This window comes from Sabethes cyaneus, chromosome 1, assembly GCF_943734655.1.
Source record: "Sabethes cyaneus chromosome 1, idSabCyanKW18_F2, whole genome shotgun sequence".
Classification (NCBI taxonomy): domain Eukaryota; kingdom Metazoa; phylum Arthropoda; class Insecta; order Diptera; family Culicidae; genus Sabethes; species Sabethes cyaneus.
This window is the reverse complement of record NC_071353.1, coordinates 81,563,097-81,581,201: the sequence shown is the minus strand read 5'-3', so window position 1 is coordinate 81,581,201 and position 18,105 is coordinate 81,563,097. Positions and strand designations below refer to the sequence as shown.

Genomic DNA, 18,105 nt, shown 5'->3' with positions numbered 1-18,105 from the left:
CAAAATATTGGGCCGATTTTTGCTTAATTTCCGTTTGAAAGATCCATATTTTTTCAATTTTCTCTTGGTTCAGCCATCCGTTTTGACAGATCAGTTATTTTCGCTAGAATGTTCTTTCTTAAGAGTATGATTTCTCTTTCAAGAATACACGGTTTTAAGAGAGTTTTATGGCAGTATTGTTGAGATAAACCAATCTTGCAGAAGAATGTCATAAATTTTTGTCAAATCTATTGCTAAACTTTAGGGAGCGTCGTTTTTAAGCATAAATCAAGTATCCCTTAAAACTGCTTATAAGGTGAATTACACTTATTGATAATACAGTTTTATGCGTGTTTCTTCAAGTCTCCTTCAGTCATACTTCAGAAATATTAATCAAATAAGATAAAATTCACTTGGGGAAAAACACTATAAAATCTGATACACTTAGCAATGCTTTGATAAAACTACTATAAGAACTGAATAAGACCAATTGGCTTTTGTATTGTTACTTGGGATAGCCTAATAGATCACTATTGATTTGTTTTTTGATTGGACGTTTAATTTGAAAGTTATGAGCAATTGAATACAACACATTAAAATTTACTATAATTTATAATCATTTCATCTAAGATGATTTATCTAGTTTGAATTATTTTGGCATCAAATTAGAGATTTTAATGCTGCAAATATATCTGCAAAATTTCAGAAGAAACGGTTTTGCCGATCAAAAGCCAAAGCACAAAGCCAAAGACAAGGCACACAGCCAAAAAGACATGCGCTATAGAATTTTGACTGGGAAAACTTGGTTTTAGGTTAATGGAACCTTCGGAATAATTTCTTGAAATTGAAAGTTCTATCGTCTGGTGGAATTTAAATTTTGATTAATCCCCCTAAAAGTGAAATAAAAAAATTATTTTTCTTCAGTTTCAATATAACACATTGATGCGTTTTGCAAAGTTTTAGAACATATTATTACAAGAAATTTTGTTGAAGACTGTAACCTTCTATCTTAGCAGCGAAGATAGAAAAATCTTATTCATTGTATATGAATTTGTAAAATCAGTCCAAAACCAAAGCAAACGTGCGCACTAGACTTTTGACTAGGAACACTTGGTTTTAGGTTTATCAAACCGTTGGGAGAGTTTCTTAAAATTGAAAGCTCTATCGTCTGGTAGAATTTGAATTTTGATTAATCCCCCTAAAAGTGAAATAAAAAAAATATTTTCCTTCAGTTTCAATATAACACATTGATGTGTTCTGTAAACTTTTAGAGCATATTATTACAAGAAATTTTGCTGAAGACAGTAACCTTCTATCTCTTCAGCGGAGATAGAAAAATCTTATTTATTGTATATGAACTTGTAAAATCAGTTTTTATATTTTAGCTCTTTTTGTAATTGTTGTATGCCGTTTTCAAGTATTACAAAGTTGTATAAATAATAAAAATACACAACTTTGCTGAACATAGTATACCTTTATGTTTGCTTGTTTAGGAACTGTAGAACTTTGATTATAAAAAATACCCTGATTTTGACCCCGAATTACTCGACTACCAACAGACGGATACATTTTAAACATTTTACATTTGCTGGTAGTTTTGCTGCATACAGACACCATTTTTCCATATGAAGAAACGAGAGAAAATTCCAGTTGGGGCCAATTGCGGTACACCTCATATGCTACTTGCTTCGTTTTTGTGATTTATGCTAATCGGTTTATGCTAATCTATTTTCCTAACAATTTAAAGTGTTAATGCATTATATAATTCTGAGTCAGAATTTCTGATATTTTGCTCATAACAAGTTTATTGAAGAATATACGTTAGTATATACGTAATATACGATTTGTAACTTTATGACAATACGGCATTCAAAAACCTACACATGTTGTACAAAATACAACAGCGTGAGTAACCAAAGGTTAATAAAAAATTGATGAAATTTATTCAAGAAAACTTTACTGATGTGAATCAAATGGAATGGCATTACAGGAAATTATGCATAGTTCAAAAACCTATAAACTAGACCTTTACTACGCAATGTATATGTTAAAGAATTATATTTCTTCTTACAACTTACTTTTACTTGCACTCACCCTCATTAGTATCAACTTACTCAGCAATTTCATGAGAAAAGGAACTATCAAAATTTATAAGTGCTTCTATTTGGTTCAATTTTTGTAAACTTATTTAATTTCCAAAACTTTTAAGTAAACCATACGTGTCGATTTCTATCTCAAATAGCAAGTAAGACCGTATAACAAAGGTTCCTTTCACCAGTAGGTGGATTAAATCAGTTTTTTTATTTTAACGAGTAGGGAAATCTGCTATCAGACACCTGAGAAGACAACTCAGGGAGTGGGGTTTGGTATCCCGACCCCCCTACTGGGGCGTGAGGATCCAGACCCACTAAAACCCTACTCGAGTCTCCAGGCTCAATCCCCCCTGGAACCACCTTATCGGTATTACTTCAGGGAGGGGCTATTATGCTTAACGCACACTCTTAGATAACTACTGGACTTTGGTAGTTAGGCTGTTTATTCGCCATTGATCGGCTTTCCAGCGGTTTTGTAGCTCAAGTACGATCTGGGTAGCAGCCGCATTGACCGCACCCCTGACGTCCGAGCTAGAACACATCCTTTGGACTAAGTTATCCGGAGTAGTGTCCTGTCCGCTAACTGTTGCTTCTCACGTCCGCGAAACGAGGGCATATGAAGAAAGCATGTTCTGCAGTTTCCTCAACGTCCGCGCATTCTGGACACTCGCAGGACTCCGCATGCCCAAACTTGTGCAGATACTGTCTAAAACAACTATGCCCTGACAGAATCTGTGTCAGGTGGAAGTTGACTTCGCCATGGCGCCTGTTGACCCATCCGGATAGTTCCGGGACAAGTCGATGTGTCCACCGGCCTTTTGTGGAATCAGACCATGCCCGCTGCCATATGATCATCGAGGCCGATCTTGTGGTACTCCGTATACCTCTAGTTCCACGTTGGTTGAAGCACTCTACGTCCTCGCTGATGATACCAATAGGCATCATACCCGCTAAGACGTAGATTGCGTCATGTAAAACTGTGCGATGCGCACTCGCCACTCTTAAGCACATGAGACTATAGGTGCTTTCCACCTTGGCTAGATAGCTTTTGGTACCTAACGCCGATGACCACACCGGCCCGCCATACCTGAGTATGGACTGGACCACGTTGGCTAAAAGCCTTCGCTTGCTGCCATATACTGCAGAGCTATTAGACATCATACGAGACAATGCCGAAATAGCTGTGGAAGCCTTCTTGCAGGCATAGTCGACGTGGCTCCCGAACTTGAGCTTGTCGTCGACCATGACTCCAAGGAGTTTTAAGGACCGCGTTGACGAAATAGTGCAGTCCCCGACGCTGATATTTGCTTGCTGTACCGACTTGCGGTTGTTCACCACGATAACCTCCGTTTTATGATGCGCTAGGTCCAGTTTCCTGGATCGCATCCAATCTTCAACAATGCTTATAGAGTGGGCAGCCGTCAACTCAACCTCTCTGATAGATTCACCGTAGACTTCCAAGGTGATGTCGTCCGCAAAGCCGACAATCACCACCCCTACCGGGAACTTTAGCTTCAACACCTCGTCATACATGACGTTCCACAACACCGGGCCCAGTATGGAACCTTGCGGAACCCCTGACGTGATTGGAACGTATTTCTGACCCTCCTCCGTGTTGTAGTATAGAACACGATTCTGGAAATAATTTTCCAAAATTCTGTACAGCGACACCGGCACTTGGACGCTCCGAAGCGAGCTGGCTATGGAGTCCCAGCTAGCGCTATTAAACGCATTTCTCACGTCGAGCGTGACAACTACGCAATAACGAATACCTGTCCTCTTGGGCTGGATGTGTGTGTGTGGGTATGTGTGTATGAGTGTGTGTGTGTATGTGTGTGTGCAGCTTATTTTCTATCGCCTGTTTCTCGGATATGACATGGTGAGACATGGTGATATGGTGGTATCATTATTCGCGCGTTCAGTTTCGTCTCCTGATTTCAACGCATTTTTTGTAGTGAAATCGTGACGGTTTAATAATTGTCAATTCATTTTAATGCTGTTCACTTAAACAGCTACCGAATAAATCTAGTGGAGAAGTTGTTAACGAAAATTTGGTGCCAGTTAATGGCGAAAATCATTTACGATATTCGGTACAAAAGTGATAAAACTGAGCAATCGAGTGGTATCTAATTGTGCTAGCTTGCGCTGCGGCGCAAAAAAGAAAAAATGACTTCAGTGGTGTGCTGTGCGTGCGCGCTACGCATATCTTCAGACATTGACCGGGTGTATTGTTCGGGTCACTGCGGGACAATCCTCCACGTAAAATGCTCGGAGATAAATCTGGTTGCTGCAAGTGTGATGCGAGAGCATACCCCCACTTCGGGAGAAACTTATGCCAGCGTGGCGAGTTCTTTGCCTGCAAAATCGGCGAGCAATATCAAACGCAAAGCAACTGATGTATCCGTAGAAGACGAAGGTGGTTTGCTGAGATCTGGCAAAAGGCGTAAAATGGGTATTGCCAAAACCTCTGATTGAAGCTTGAAAACTGGAAGTATTTCAGACACTTTTGATGATCCGTTGCCCATAATTAAATCACCCAAGAGTAAAAATGACACTGTGAATAGGCTTGAAAAAACAGTTTTACTCAAGCCAAAAAAGGTTCAGCCGATAGAGATAACCAAAAAGGACATCAGCAGCAATCTCGACCCAATAATGTTTGAGGTGAAAAATGCGCAGTACCGAAAAATGGAGACGTAGCAATTGGATGCGGAATTGAAGCGTAATCCAAAAAGCTTTTGGCACTTCATGAACGAAAAACGCAAAACAAGTGGGCTACCGACAAGCATGTTCCTTGACACAAAAGTAGCTGAGTCTCGCGAAGCGATTTGCAATTTGTTTGCTGATCATTTCTCTACAGTGTTTAAAATTGACCCTGCCAGTGATCAATCTATCAATTTGGCATTGAGATTTGTGCCCAGTGACGCTATTGATTTTAGAGTCATCAGTTTTACTGTGGAAGACGTTTTATCTGCCATTCGAAAATTGAAATGTTCCGTAGCGGCTGGACCTGATGGCATTCCTTCAGTCGTATTCAAGAAATGCGCTGACTCTGTAGCAATACCCTTGACCATCATTTTTAATGCGTCACTATCGCAGGCGAAGTTTCCCGAAAGGTGGAAAGAATCCACAATGTTTCCTATTCATAAAAAAGGAGATAAGCGTGATATCACCAACTATCGTGGGATTACCTCGTTGTGTGCTGGATCCAAACTTTTGGAAATTTTAGTAGGAGACGTACTTTTCATTGCAGTCAAATCATTCATCTCGCCTGCTCAACATGGTTTCTTCAAAGGCAGGTCAATTAATACAAATCTTGTCGAATTCTCATCGCTATGTATCAAGGCTATTGAAGACGGATACCAAATGGATACCATATACACTGATCTTAAAGCAGCCTTCGATCGTGTTGATCACCGACTACTGTTGGCTAAAATCAATCGCTTGGGTGCTTGTTCACATTTCGTTGGATGGCTGAAATCCTATCTGGTGAATCGCAAACTAAATATTAAGCTGGGTTCGTTACGCTCCTACAGTTTTTGTAACAATTCCGGAGTACCTCAGGGGAGCAACCTGGGACCACCACTGTTCTCAATATTTTTTAATGATGTTTGCCTGCTTATACCTCAGGCCTGCAAACTTTTGAATGCTGATGATCTGAAGATGTTTATCAGGGTTAAATCAACAGAAGACTGTCAGGAGTTGCAGCGGTTAGTGAAGCTGTTCGAGGACTGGTGTTGTTGGAATCAACTAGTAATTAGTGTACAGAAATGTTGTGTTATTTCCTTCACGTGCAAGAAAACGGTTATTGGATGGGATTACAAAATCGGCGGCTGCTCTCTTGAAAGCGTCAAAGTGGTTAAAGATCTTGGAGTCTTGCTAAATTCGCAGTTTTCATTCAGAAACCATTACTCGAGCATCATTGCCAAAGCTAACAGGAACTTAGGTTTTATTAAAAGAGCCGCCAGTGGTTTCCGAGACCCCTACTGTCTGCGATCGCTATATTACGCACTCGTTCGTTCAATTTTGGAAACAGGATCAGTAGTTTGGAGCCCTTATGCAAGCAGCTGGATAAATAGAATTGAGGCTATCCAATCTCGGTTCGTAAGATTTGGTTTACGATTACTTCCGTGGAATGACCCAACACGCCTGCCACCGTATGAGGATCGCTGTCGTTTATTCGGAATGGAGACCTTACAGCGTCGTCGCAACTCAGCCAGAGCTTTATTTGCGGCCAAACTATTGCTCGGAAACATCGATTCACCGCCACTTCTAGAGCAGATCAATCTGAACGTGCCAGTTGTATTCCTAAGATCCAGAGAGTTCTTGAGACTGAATTTCAGACGGACGAACTACGGTAGAAATGATCCTGTTTATGCTATTTTTTGTGAATTTAATAATGTGTACCACTTGTTTGATTTTTCTCAATGTGCGTTAAGTTTCAAAAAAACCTTGAAGAATTTTATCTTGTCTGTGTGATGTAAATAGTAGTAGTTCTAGTTTTAATTTTTATTCATGTAGACGAGACTTGTCCGATGGATCAATAAACAATAACAACAATAATAACAATATGGCTGAGCCGATTTATACGCTATTAGTCTCATTTAAAAGGTATTATTGCCTAGTATATCACTATTGAATTGTGTCGTGGTGAAACGTGGTGTCGTGTGAAAATTATATCACACGATTTTCTCCGGAACCACGCAACCGATTTTAATCATCTTAGTACCAAATGAAAGCTCTTGCTATCATAAAAATTTTCAGCAAGTTTTATTTAAAAAAAAACAAGTAGTTTAAAAGTTATGCTTAAAAACGTATTTTGACAAGGTAATAATTATCGCCTGTTTCTTAGAGATGGCCAAGCCGATTTATGCGCTATTAGTCTCATAGTTGCTCTAATTCTTCACGATCTCTGTCCTCCTTCTGACGCTTTTTTCTCCTCAGGATCGTGGTTAACTGGTTCCTAGCTCGTCGGTATTTGGCCAGGTTCTCTCTAGTGGAAATACTTAGATAATTTTTCCAAGAATTTTTTTCTCCTCCACCGCTTGTTGGCATTCCCTATCAAACCAATCATTTTGTGTACTCCAAGGTTCAATACCTAGTGCCGCGGTAGCGGCCTCTCCGATGGCCGAGCGTAATCTGTCCCAACCGTTTTCGAGGTTTGAAGCACCTAACTCCTCGGAAGAAGGCAGTGCTTCATTCAGTACTCGCGCGTAGTTCTCGGCAGCTTGTGGGTTATCTAGCTGCCTGATGTTCAGCCGAGGAGGGCGGCTATGACGTATCCGGTATACGGTGGACAGCTTTGAGCGCACATGTACTGCTACTAGATAATGGTCAGAATCAATATCCGCACCCCGACGGGAACGTACGTTCGGCCCTCTATGAGAACATGGTCAATTTGGTTCATTGTACGTTGGTCAGGTGATCTCCAGGTGGCTTTGTGGATATCCTTGCGCGGGAAAAAGGTGCTTCGGAACACCAGGCCTCGGGAAGCTGCGAAGTTTATACATCTTTGGCCGTTATCGTTTGTGTCGGTGTGCAGGCTATGGGGTCCTACCACCGGTCTATACATTTCTTCCCTACCGTTCATAACCCTGATGACGATCTTGATGTCCCGTGACGAGCAGCTGTCGTACGTTGCCTCCAGCCGCGCGTAGAACACTTCTTTCTCATCGTCGGGTCTACCTTCGTGCGGGCAGTGCACGTTAATGATGCTATAATTGAAGAAACGGCCCTTTATCCTCAATACACACATTCTCTCGTTGATCGCCTTCCAATCTATCACGCGATCCGGCATTCCGCCCAGCACTACAAAGCCCGTTCCCAGTTCGTTGGTAGCGCCGCCGCTCTGGTAAAACTGGGCCTTTCCGCCACGGATCTTCCATACCTTCTCTCCATTGCGACAGATTTCCTGCAGAGCTACGATGCCGAGTTTGCGGGGTTCAAGCTGTTCAATCAGCACCCGCTCGCAACCTGCGAAATTTAGCGATCTGCAGTTCCAAGTACCGAGTCTCCATTCGTCGTCCTTATTCCGTGGCCTAGGTCGATGCCGAATATTCCGCTCCGAATATGCTTGATTGTTGTTAGTTTTTTGACGTAGGACTACGTCTTTGTTTACTATACTAGGATTGGGTAGCACTTTGTGAAAACAAAAATAGAAGTGTAACGTTTGAATGAAAGATTTCAAATGCTAATAACTACAGAACTACTGAACGAAACTGAACAATTTATATGGCGTTGGATAGATAAAATGACCAGCAATTTTTTAGGGGGGTAAGAGAGCAATTTTAGGGGGGGCTCCTATACAAATGAAACACAAATTTCCCCAAAACTCGAGAACTAATCAAGCAAATGGAACCAAATTTGGCATGTGGGGTTTCAGAAGGCAGGATTAATTTTCTACGGTGTACTGAGACCTCTTCTCCTTCTAAGAGGGGGGCTCCCGTACAAAGGAAATGCAAATTTCCTCAAACCTCTAAAACTAATCAAGCAAATGGAACCAAATTTGGAATGTAGGGGTTTCAGAAAGCAAGAATTTTTTCTATGGTAAATTAAGACCCCTCCCCTCTTTAGGAGGGGGAGCCTCCATATAAATAATATTCAAATTTCCTCATAACTCGAGAACTACTCGAGCAAAAGGAACCAAAATTGACTTGTGGGGGTTTTAGAAGGCAGGATTTTGTTTTATGGTATAATGAGACCCCTCCGTCTTTTAACAGGGGGAGGGGTTTCCTCATGGTGGATTAGAACCTTTGCTTTCTTTAAGAAGGGGAGATCCCATACAAATGAAATACAAATTTCTTCATAACTCGAGAACTAATCAAGCAAATGGCACCAAATTTGGCATGTGGGGTTTTTTGGAAGCATGAATTTATTTTAAATTTATTTATTTTATGGTGCTTTGAGACCCCTCACCCCTGGGTAGGAGGATATCTCCTTACCATTTCACACAAGTGATTTTTAAAAGAAATTTCTATGTTTCAAAGGTTTTTTTTTATTGATTATTTCGAAAGATTAACATTTTGACCATATGTGTTTCAAGTCATTTCGATGAATTCCAAAAATTGACAAAGTTACAGCTATTTGTACCGCGCATGTCTGGAGCGATTACACAGCGAATAAAAACTTCAACGTCGTTTTTCTCGAAACCAGGTTTTGAAAGGCGGTACCATAAATATCTCAAGAACGGCTCAAGCAATTCTCATGATTCTTTTTTTGTTTTAAAGCCAACAAAATTATCTAGTGTTTGACCCATCCTTTTTTTGATATTACAATTTTTGTATTTTTAAGAAATGGTTAAAGTCAATTTTTTCGGCTAAAAACCTTACTTTTATGTTTGAATGTCCGCCATTTTGTTATGCGTTCGAATTTTAAAAAAAGGATGGGTCAAACACGAGATAATTTAATATTCTTTCATGTCGTTTTGGAATTTTTCAATTCGGATAAGCCCCCCAGCGCCAATCCATGGTACCGCAAATCATGTTTTTTCCGAATGATCATGTTCAAGGAGCCGCAGGGGAGAGGGGAAGAGGTTCAGATATGCAAACAAAACTGCAAATATTGGTATAAAGTGCAATGTTTAGCAAGCAATAAACCCGAATCGATTCGCTTTTCGCGTTATCGAGAAAAAAATATTTGAAATAAGGCAAAAAATATGGTGTAAAAAGTACTATGCCCCCTTAAATGAAGAATTGATTCTGAATATTTCGCTCTTCTCTTTTAGACATTCACTTAAACAATGGCACTCACAGATTCTTATAAACATACATATGCCAGAAATGCAATTTACGTTAGTCTTTGATCTGATGGTCTGATATAGTCCTACGTCACCCTTTCGTACAACCCTTAGGGCTGTATACCTTGTACTTTTTAATTTAGGTGTGTAGCCGGGCAACACTACCGAGTCTCGCGATGGGGCTGCCATCTTATAGTGCCGAGACTCACTATATCTTCTTCCCGGTTAGTATACGACCTTAGTTTCCACCGGGGTTGGTTACCCGATCTCCGCTAAGGTTGCTCGTATTCTGGTTGGTGCCACGAGGAGGTCGGGATCGGAGTTGCTGGATAAGAGGCTAACGACCACTATGGGGTCTATATCCAGCATTATCCAGCCGTTTACCAACCACTTAAATGCACTTGAATGCGTCTATTCTGCATGAAACGGTTACTGGTGTTATTGGAAAGCTTATCCTTTAGAATAATTGGGTTGAAATGTATTTGCGCCGAATTTAAGATTTTTGCTTTCTTGCCTAAAATGAACAATCTGGCAAAATTTGGTTCAAATTCGTGAAGGTCGATTACACGGTTATCGGGTACTTTGCATGTGTTGACTCTAATAGATAATTTTTAGATTTCACATCTGAATAACATGAGAACGGCTGGACCTAAGAAACAGTTTATATAAGAATTTAGTTCAAAGTGATGTATATATAATTTGACTCTGTCAGTTTTATGAAAATTACAAATTCAAATACAAATCAACAATAATATTTTAGCTGAAAATGCCCATATCAAATGACATATAAAATGGTATAGCAAAGGTTCCTTTCACCACTAGGTGGATTAAATCGGGTTTTTATTTGCTGAAATTCATTTGATAGCTTTAAATAAAAAAATTAATGAATATTTAATGTGACGAAATGTGACAAGGGGAGGAGGGGGGTTTTGATTTTGGTCAAAATTTGTGTGACGTACTAAATGGATGTCGCCTAAGGTTTTAACTGTTGAAGATGCACAGTAAGGATTAGTGGGTACAGGTGTACCCGGTTGATCAGATTGCGATGAAATCAATTGAGTCATTGAATTGGTCAAAATCAATTGGTTGATCAATTGAGGGTTAAACCATCATTCTTTGTTTTCCTTAACACATAGATAGATTAGGTAAATTTGGCGTCGATGCTCATATCCAACACGAGAAAGAGTCAGCTTGTGCGGTTAATCTTATTGAATTCCTCGTCAATGAAGGCAGTTTGGTGTCAGCGACGGCTGACGATTCATTGCATTTATGGAACATTCATTCAAAAATTCCAAAAGTGGTGCAGAGTTTAAGATTTCAAAGAGAAAGGTAAGATTTATTAAGAATATACTGTGATTTCTGTAGATATACAGTGGTTTACCGATTTTATCTACCCATCCGAAAATTTTTGGTAGATATATTTGGAAAGTAGACAAATTTGGGGAAAAATTAACAGCTCCAAAATAATTTAAATGAACAAAAAATATTGTTATTTTTAATAATTTTTTTAAATTATGTAATATTTCAGCGTAATTTTACGCTTAAGGCTCATTTTATTAATACCAACTATTCATTGCATTTATGGAACATTCATTCAAAAATTCCAAAAGTGGTGCAGAGTTTAAGATTTCAAAGAGAAAGGTAAGATTTATTAAGAATATACTGTGATTTCTGTAGATATACAGTGGTTTACCGATTTTATCTACCCATCCGAAAATTTTTGGTAGATATATTTGGAAAGTAGACAAATTTGGGGAAAAATTAACAGCTCCAAAATAATTTAAATGAACAAAAAATATTGTTATTTTTAATAATTTTTTTAAATTATGTAATATTTCAGCGTAATTTTACGCTTAAGGCTCATTTTATTAATACCAACTATTCATTGCATTTATGGAACATTCATTCAAAAATTCCAAAAGTGGTGCAGAGTTTAAGATTTCAAAGAGAAAGGTAAGATTTATTAAGAATATACTGTGATTTCTGTAGATATACAGTGGTTTACCGATTTTATCTACCCATCCGAAAATTTTTGGTAGATATATTTGGAAAGTAGACAAATTTGGGGAAAAATTAACAGCTCCAAAATAATTTAAATGAACAAAAAATATTGTTATTTTTAATAATTTTTTTAAATTATGTAATATTTCAGCGTAATTTTACGCTTAAGGCTCATTTTATTAATACCAACTATTAGCCATAATGCACGTCAACTCAGCAATATTATGAAAAAAGACATATCGAAATTCAAAATTGCTCCGATTTTATTCAAATTTTGTGTACTTATTCCTTTGCAGTATATTTTAGATCCGTATTTTTATTTGGTACTTAGGGCTCTCCTGTTCTGAGTCAGTGTGGTTACCATTTTTTCGACCTTTCTTTCTTTTAAAATTCGTAACTTTTGATCCATTGAACCGATTTAATTGCTGTTAACACCAAATGGAAAGTATTTTAATGAGCTTTTCAGAAAAAATATTGGACTGAAGCCCAAACTTTTTTTTATTATCGCAAAAATTTTGAAAACATTCACTTTTTATGTTTCCATGGTGTGTAGACCAAAGAATAAGTATTCATAAAGTATCGAGAATACAATGGAGACGCATGGTTTTTGTTTTTACTTGTAATAAAAGGGGGTTTTGACAAAGAAATGCTTCTTTAAAATAAAACGCCATGCGAGTCCATTGCATGGACACATCGTTATTTCTTAAAAAAGAGTGTCTCAAAAACTGAAAATGTCACAGGTCTGTTTTTTGATATCGTATGTAAACAACTAGCTTGCCATTGAAAGTATAATGAAAAAAATCAGAGGTGTTGTGCACAAGACACGACCGCATAAGTGACGTAGGACCACGTAAGTCTCTTTGTAGCGATAGTAGGATATATCCATGTATGTAATAATACGATTCTTCATGTATACAAGCTATATACGTAACGTTTATCAAAGTAGAAACATTATAACGTATACATTCAATCCTCAACCGATTTCGGAGTTATATCCATGGATTGATTGAATATATTTTATTAAAACGAAGCCAAGTCAGTAACTAAACCAAACAGTAAATAAATTTTTATATGTTTGTACGTTGAATATTGTCAATTTCCCACCCTTTCGTACGCGATGAATTATAACCGTCGCGGGCGAATCGTCGCGGGGGCAAATATCGTTTATTTTGTCAAGTAAATCAATAGCTTACGTGCTAGACAAGCAGAATATATACTGATAACTTATACATACAGCCAAGCAGATTCTTTCTGCGACGATTTCAAGCTATCAAAAAAGTGAGCAGCGTGTTTTGTTACCAAAGAAACGGGCAATAGTGCTTTTCCTCTGGTAATCGGAAGACGGTACGCGCGGGTATTCAAAAAGTTGAAAATTTTGCGCAACTTTTCTGTGGCTTATAAAAGAACACTGATAAAGCATTTACAACCTGCAGACGTTTTGGAAGTCACAGAAAATGTCGCCCGTGACCAGAAAGCTTATTTCCGTCATTTATTGGTCGTCCGCAATGGCGAAAAATTCAACTTTTCCCTCGTTGCCTGTGTTATTATGGTATCAACTGGGCAAGAAAATATAATAAACTCTTCCATCGTTGTGTGGCCCTTGAAAGGACCGATTCTTTGATTATCATAACTCCAGCTTGCAATAAACTTGTACTAACTCACTTTACGTAATTCTCTGTTCGGTAAATTGGAGTACCGATAACCGCTAACCAGGTACGGCTTGTTGCAACGGACCAGCCGGAAAGCTTCAGCAGCTATGCGATTAACGAAGCCGTTCGTGTATGGTCCTGAATCACGATGAAATACCACTCCAAGTGGCCAGCTGCAAGTGACGTCGGATGCTTCTGGTCGTTTTGCTGTCGCGAGCAGCATATTCCCTGCTAATTCCAGAACTTCAGCAGCCAGATATTCCTTCACGGCAGCGAAACGAGTGCTCCAGCTCCAACACCTCACTTGGTGAATTTGCATGTCTTCGTTGCCTTATCCGTGGGAAGCAGCAACAGCTGAAGCTCAACAATTTTCGATCGGATTAGTTGAATCAATATATATAGAATGCCAGTGTCGCTGCAGTGCTCGTGGTAAACATCACACATTTGAAAATTACGTATTTACACTGTATGCGCATATGTGTGAGTGATCGATTCGAAACGGGAATCTGATTGTCAAACTAAAAAGGCAACCCAATAAAAAATCCTTCTGCTTTTCCGTAAATCACGTAGGATAAATCACCCGATTTGGTCGTTTTGGGGTATTTCGTCGGGAGGAAAATTTTCTATTGGGCAATTTGACAATGTAGTTCCCGTATCCAAGACACGAACCAGCAACATGTTTGCCACCAAAATATCCATGAAACACCAGCGACACTGGCATTCTATATATATTGATTATACTATCGGATTCTATAGGGCGTAAATTAAATACAATCATAAGGAAGCTTAACCCATAGCTTATATCGTATATATTTCTGTCATCCGTGCTAGGAAAGCACTGACGAGGGAAGGCAAAAATATGAAAATAATTCAAATTTTCAAAATCAATTCAAAACCAAAAATTTTTCAAATTCAATTTCAAAAACAAAATCAGCAGTTTTCTATATTTTCAATCGATTTTCCGATCAATTGGTGTGAATATCTTGGAAATCTATTGAAAATTGACTGAATTATAAGCCGAAGCGTGAAACGCGTTTCTACTTTGATGACGTCATTTCCAACAACCAATCACGAAGCGAGAATTCTGGTAAAACATAGGTTCATTATTTTCAATTTTTCAATAGTTCATCATCACGAATCCACACTTTTCTTTATTTGGGTCAATTCTTAGAAGATTTTCCAATCGATTGGTGTAAGAATATTGAAAATCGATCGGAAAACCCCTGAGCTATTAGCGCTCAAAACCTTTCATTTTTCGTGACGCTCGCATTTTTCGATTTTTTGGAATGACACCCTATCTCAAAACTTGCCGTAAGACGTAGTCCTACGTCAAAAGATGCTGATATAAAATCGCTTGCTCTCGTGTCCTTTAAAGTTGGTTTTGATCTTGAGCTTAAAGAAATTGCGCTTGATGCTAACATCTGGCCGAAGGGGATTTATTTTCGGCAATTTGAAGAGAGAAATGACACCTTTAAATTAGTTTCCACCATTGGATCTGGCCCGCGACGCACCGAAACAAGCATTTTGGAAGCCCCTAATCCACTCATCACAGTCGCGCCGCTGCAGCCAGCGCTTATCAGTCGTCCCGGTCCTGTGTTTGAGAATGGAGAAGTGGTCTTCCAGCTTGCTAGTGCAGGCAAGTATTCTTCTATCAATATTAATTCGGCACCTGATATCCCCGCACCTTGTAGACATTTACTTGCTAATCGTCAACAACTCGACAACGATGTTCCTGGATTGCGGTTTTTGCATCAAAATGTCCGTGGACTGCCGGCAGAAATCGATGATTTCTTCTTGGTGGCTTCTAAATATGACTACGATGTCATTGTATTGGCGGAAACGTGGTTGGATGCTCAGATTAATTCTGTGCAGCTCTTTGGTAACTATTTTAACGTATACCGTTGTAATCGTAATAGCACTAACAGCGCTAAGGCACGCGGAGGTGGAGTTTTGATTGCTGTTTCAACGCGTCTGATTAGTTATGTTAACCCGACACCAGTTTACGACAGAATCGAACAGCTGTGGATGATGGTCAAAGCACCAATTCGCAAAATCAGTGTTGGTGTAGTATATTTGCCACCTGATCGCCGAGCTGATGCCAACGCACAGTGGTTCAAAAGGCGAAATACGTGATCGTGTGACATTGCGCCGAAACGTGAAGATTTTCGCATGTAGTGTCTTTAGGAACATTTCTTGGTATAATAAGACTCTTCTTGTGAGAGAAATTTTTGGGTGATTGATTCCCTTAGAAGTGAGATACGAAATTTATTTTCTCTTATATTCGAGATACAGGTGTGGTACTTTCGGCAAAGTTGTTGTAAATATTAATACAAACAACTTTGTCAAAGACACCATACTTGTATCTCTTCATGGAAATTATCTATTAAGCGTTATTCGTGGACAAACCCTTTAAAACAGTTTTTAAACCCTGACTTATTCTGGTCAATTTTGACGTGTTCATAGTGTTATAGAAAGTTGTTTATCTTGCTAAAATCAACGTTTCTGTAGAACATTATTATATGTTATTTTTCTAATGTTTCGGAGATTTTGAGCTCTTTTGGTGAAAAATAGTACTTCTTTGAGCTTAAATATTTCCCAAGGTGGCAAATGGTGGCAGATCAAACAACTCCTACCTAAAAGTACAACAAAAACCCTGTAAAAGCAAGTGTCAATTGACTGTATCCGTTTGTATCCTCAAAAGTTATATTTGTTTTAAAAATCCATCTCAGTCATGTTTACAAAACAATTAAACTGTACTTCGGATGCAATAAGCGCCATTTTGTTTACGTTGACAATCTCTTTCTAACAAGTTAAGTTACCAGCAATTTTTTCGCCTATTTTCGAGTCGAAAATGAATGTAGACTTAAAATTATTTGACGCAATTAATAAGAGAAAAGCTTCCAAATAACTTACCTATGCCTATTTTGTTCAATTCCTTCGATTGATGTCTTTTCAAAAGAACACACTTTGGCTGGTACCGAATGGCCGAAACACAAATGGTCGAATCAAGAAAGGCCGAAATCCAAAATTTCAACAACAGTCACAAAAGGCCGAGTCATGAAAGACCGAATTTTCTCGGAATGACTAAGTAAGCAGTACGTCATATATAGTTAATTATGTTAAATAAAGGTGTAGGTGAGACGACTCATCATCAAATGTTGTTTTGAAAAAATGCGGAAGGAGAGATCAATGCAAAATTGAACAAAATAGACTTAAGTTAGTTATTTGGAAGCTTTTCTCTTATTAATTGCGTCCATTTTAAGTTTACATTCATTTTCGAAGCAGAAATAGGCGAAAAAATTGTTGTTGACTTAACTTGTTAGAAAGCGATTGTCAACGTAAACAAAATGGCGTTTATTGCATCCGAAGTACAGTTTAATTGTTCTGTAAACATGACTGAGATGGATTTTTAAAACAACTATAACTTTTGAGGATACAAACGGATACAGTCAATTGACACTTGCTTTTACAGGGTTTTTGTTGTACTTTTAGGTAGGAGTTGATTGATCTGCCACCATTTGCCACATTGGGAAATATTTAAGCTCAAAGAAGTACTATTTTTCACCAAAAAAGCTCAAAATCTCCGAAACATTAGAAAAATAACATATAATAATGTTCTACAGAAACGTTGATTTTAGCCAGATAAACAACTTTCTAGAACACTATGAACACGTCAAAATTGACCAGAATAACTCAGGGTTTAAAAACTATTTTAAAGGGTTTGTCCACGAATAACGCTTCATAGATAATTTCCATGAAGAGATACAAGTATGGTGTCTTTGACAAAGTTGTTTGTATTAATATTTACTACAACTTTGCCGAAAGTACCACACCTGTATCTCGAATATATGAGAAAATAAATTTCGTATCTCACTTTTAAGGGAATCAATCACCCAAAGATTTCTCTCACAAGAAGGGGCTTATTATACCAAGAAATGTCCTTAAAGACACTACATGCGAAAAACTTCACGTTTTGGCGCAATATCACACGATCACGTATTTCGCTGTTTGAACCACTGTGCAACGCTGTAGATAATCATATTAACTCCATCGGCTCTATTATGTCTCGTCTGCAGCCGAATGATCTCTTATTGCTGTTTGGAGACTACACTCAGTCTCGATTACGGTGGATTCGCTTAAACAACAATTCCCCTTCCATTGACTACCTCCATTCATACATTTCTATTGCCAGTTTCGATTTTTTCGGACCGTCTTAGTAGAATACGAAACCTAAAATTAAAACCCCGAATTAATCCACCTAACGGCGTGACCTAGCCTTTCTACCGTCACAATAATTATTATTTAATTTCTCAGGAACATCTATAATTAACTTGACTATATTTTCAAATATTCGTTTCGTATTGCGTGCAATAATTATATTTTCTTTTCTTGGGTGCGTAAATACTTGTAAGCATCATTTATGTTACTTGATGAACACCTTATTTAGTTTTATAATATTTACGTGATTTATAGAAACATAATATACGGCCATTACAAATATTTAAAAAAGTGTTTGTCCTTCCGGGGTTGGCCAACAAAAAGATTTTTTTAATCGAGCAAAAAAACTGCGTTTTTAGCATTTTTACTTAAACTTTAAACATGAAAGCTAAATCTATTCTTGCTTTTTATATATCCGTTATCTATGTTGGCT

The 18,105-nt window shown here is 38.3% G+C and overlaps 1 protein-coding gene across 3 annotated transcripts in view; it reads left to right on the top strand.

The window, feature by feature from the left end:
• Positions 1–18,105, top strand: part of LOC128732919 (syntaxin-binding protein 5) — a 1,693,445-nt gene that overhangs the window by 180,348 nt on the left and 1,494,992 nt on the right. The window contains exon 1 of one of the 3 annotated variants that reach the window (XM_053826376.1): positions 11,688–11,757. The exons of the other annotated variants lie outside the window; for them this stretch is intronic. The gene's annotated coding sequence lies outside the window, so the exon portion shown is untranslated. Of the gene's footprint in view, positions 1–11,687; positions 11,758–18,105 lie in introns of those variants that run through there. 3 annotated transcript variants of the gene reach the window in all.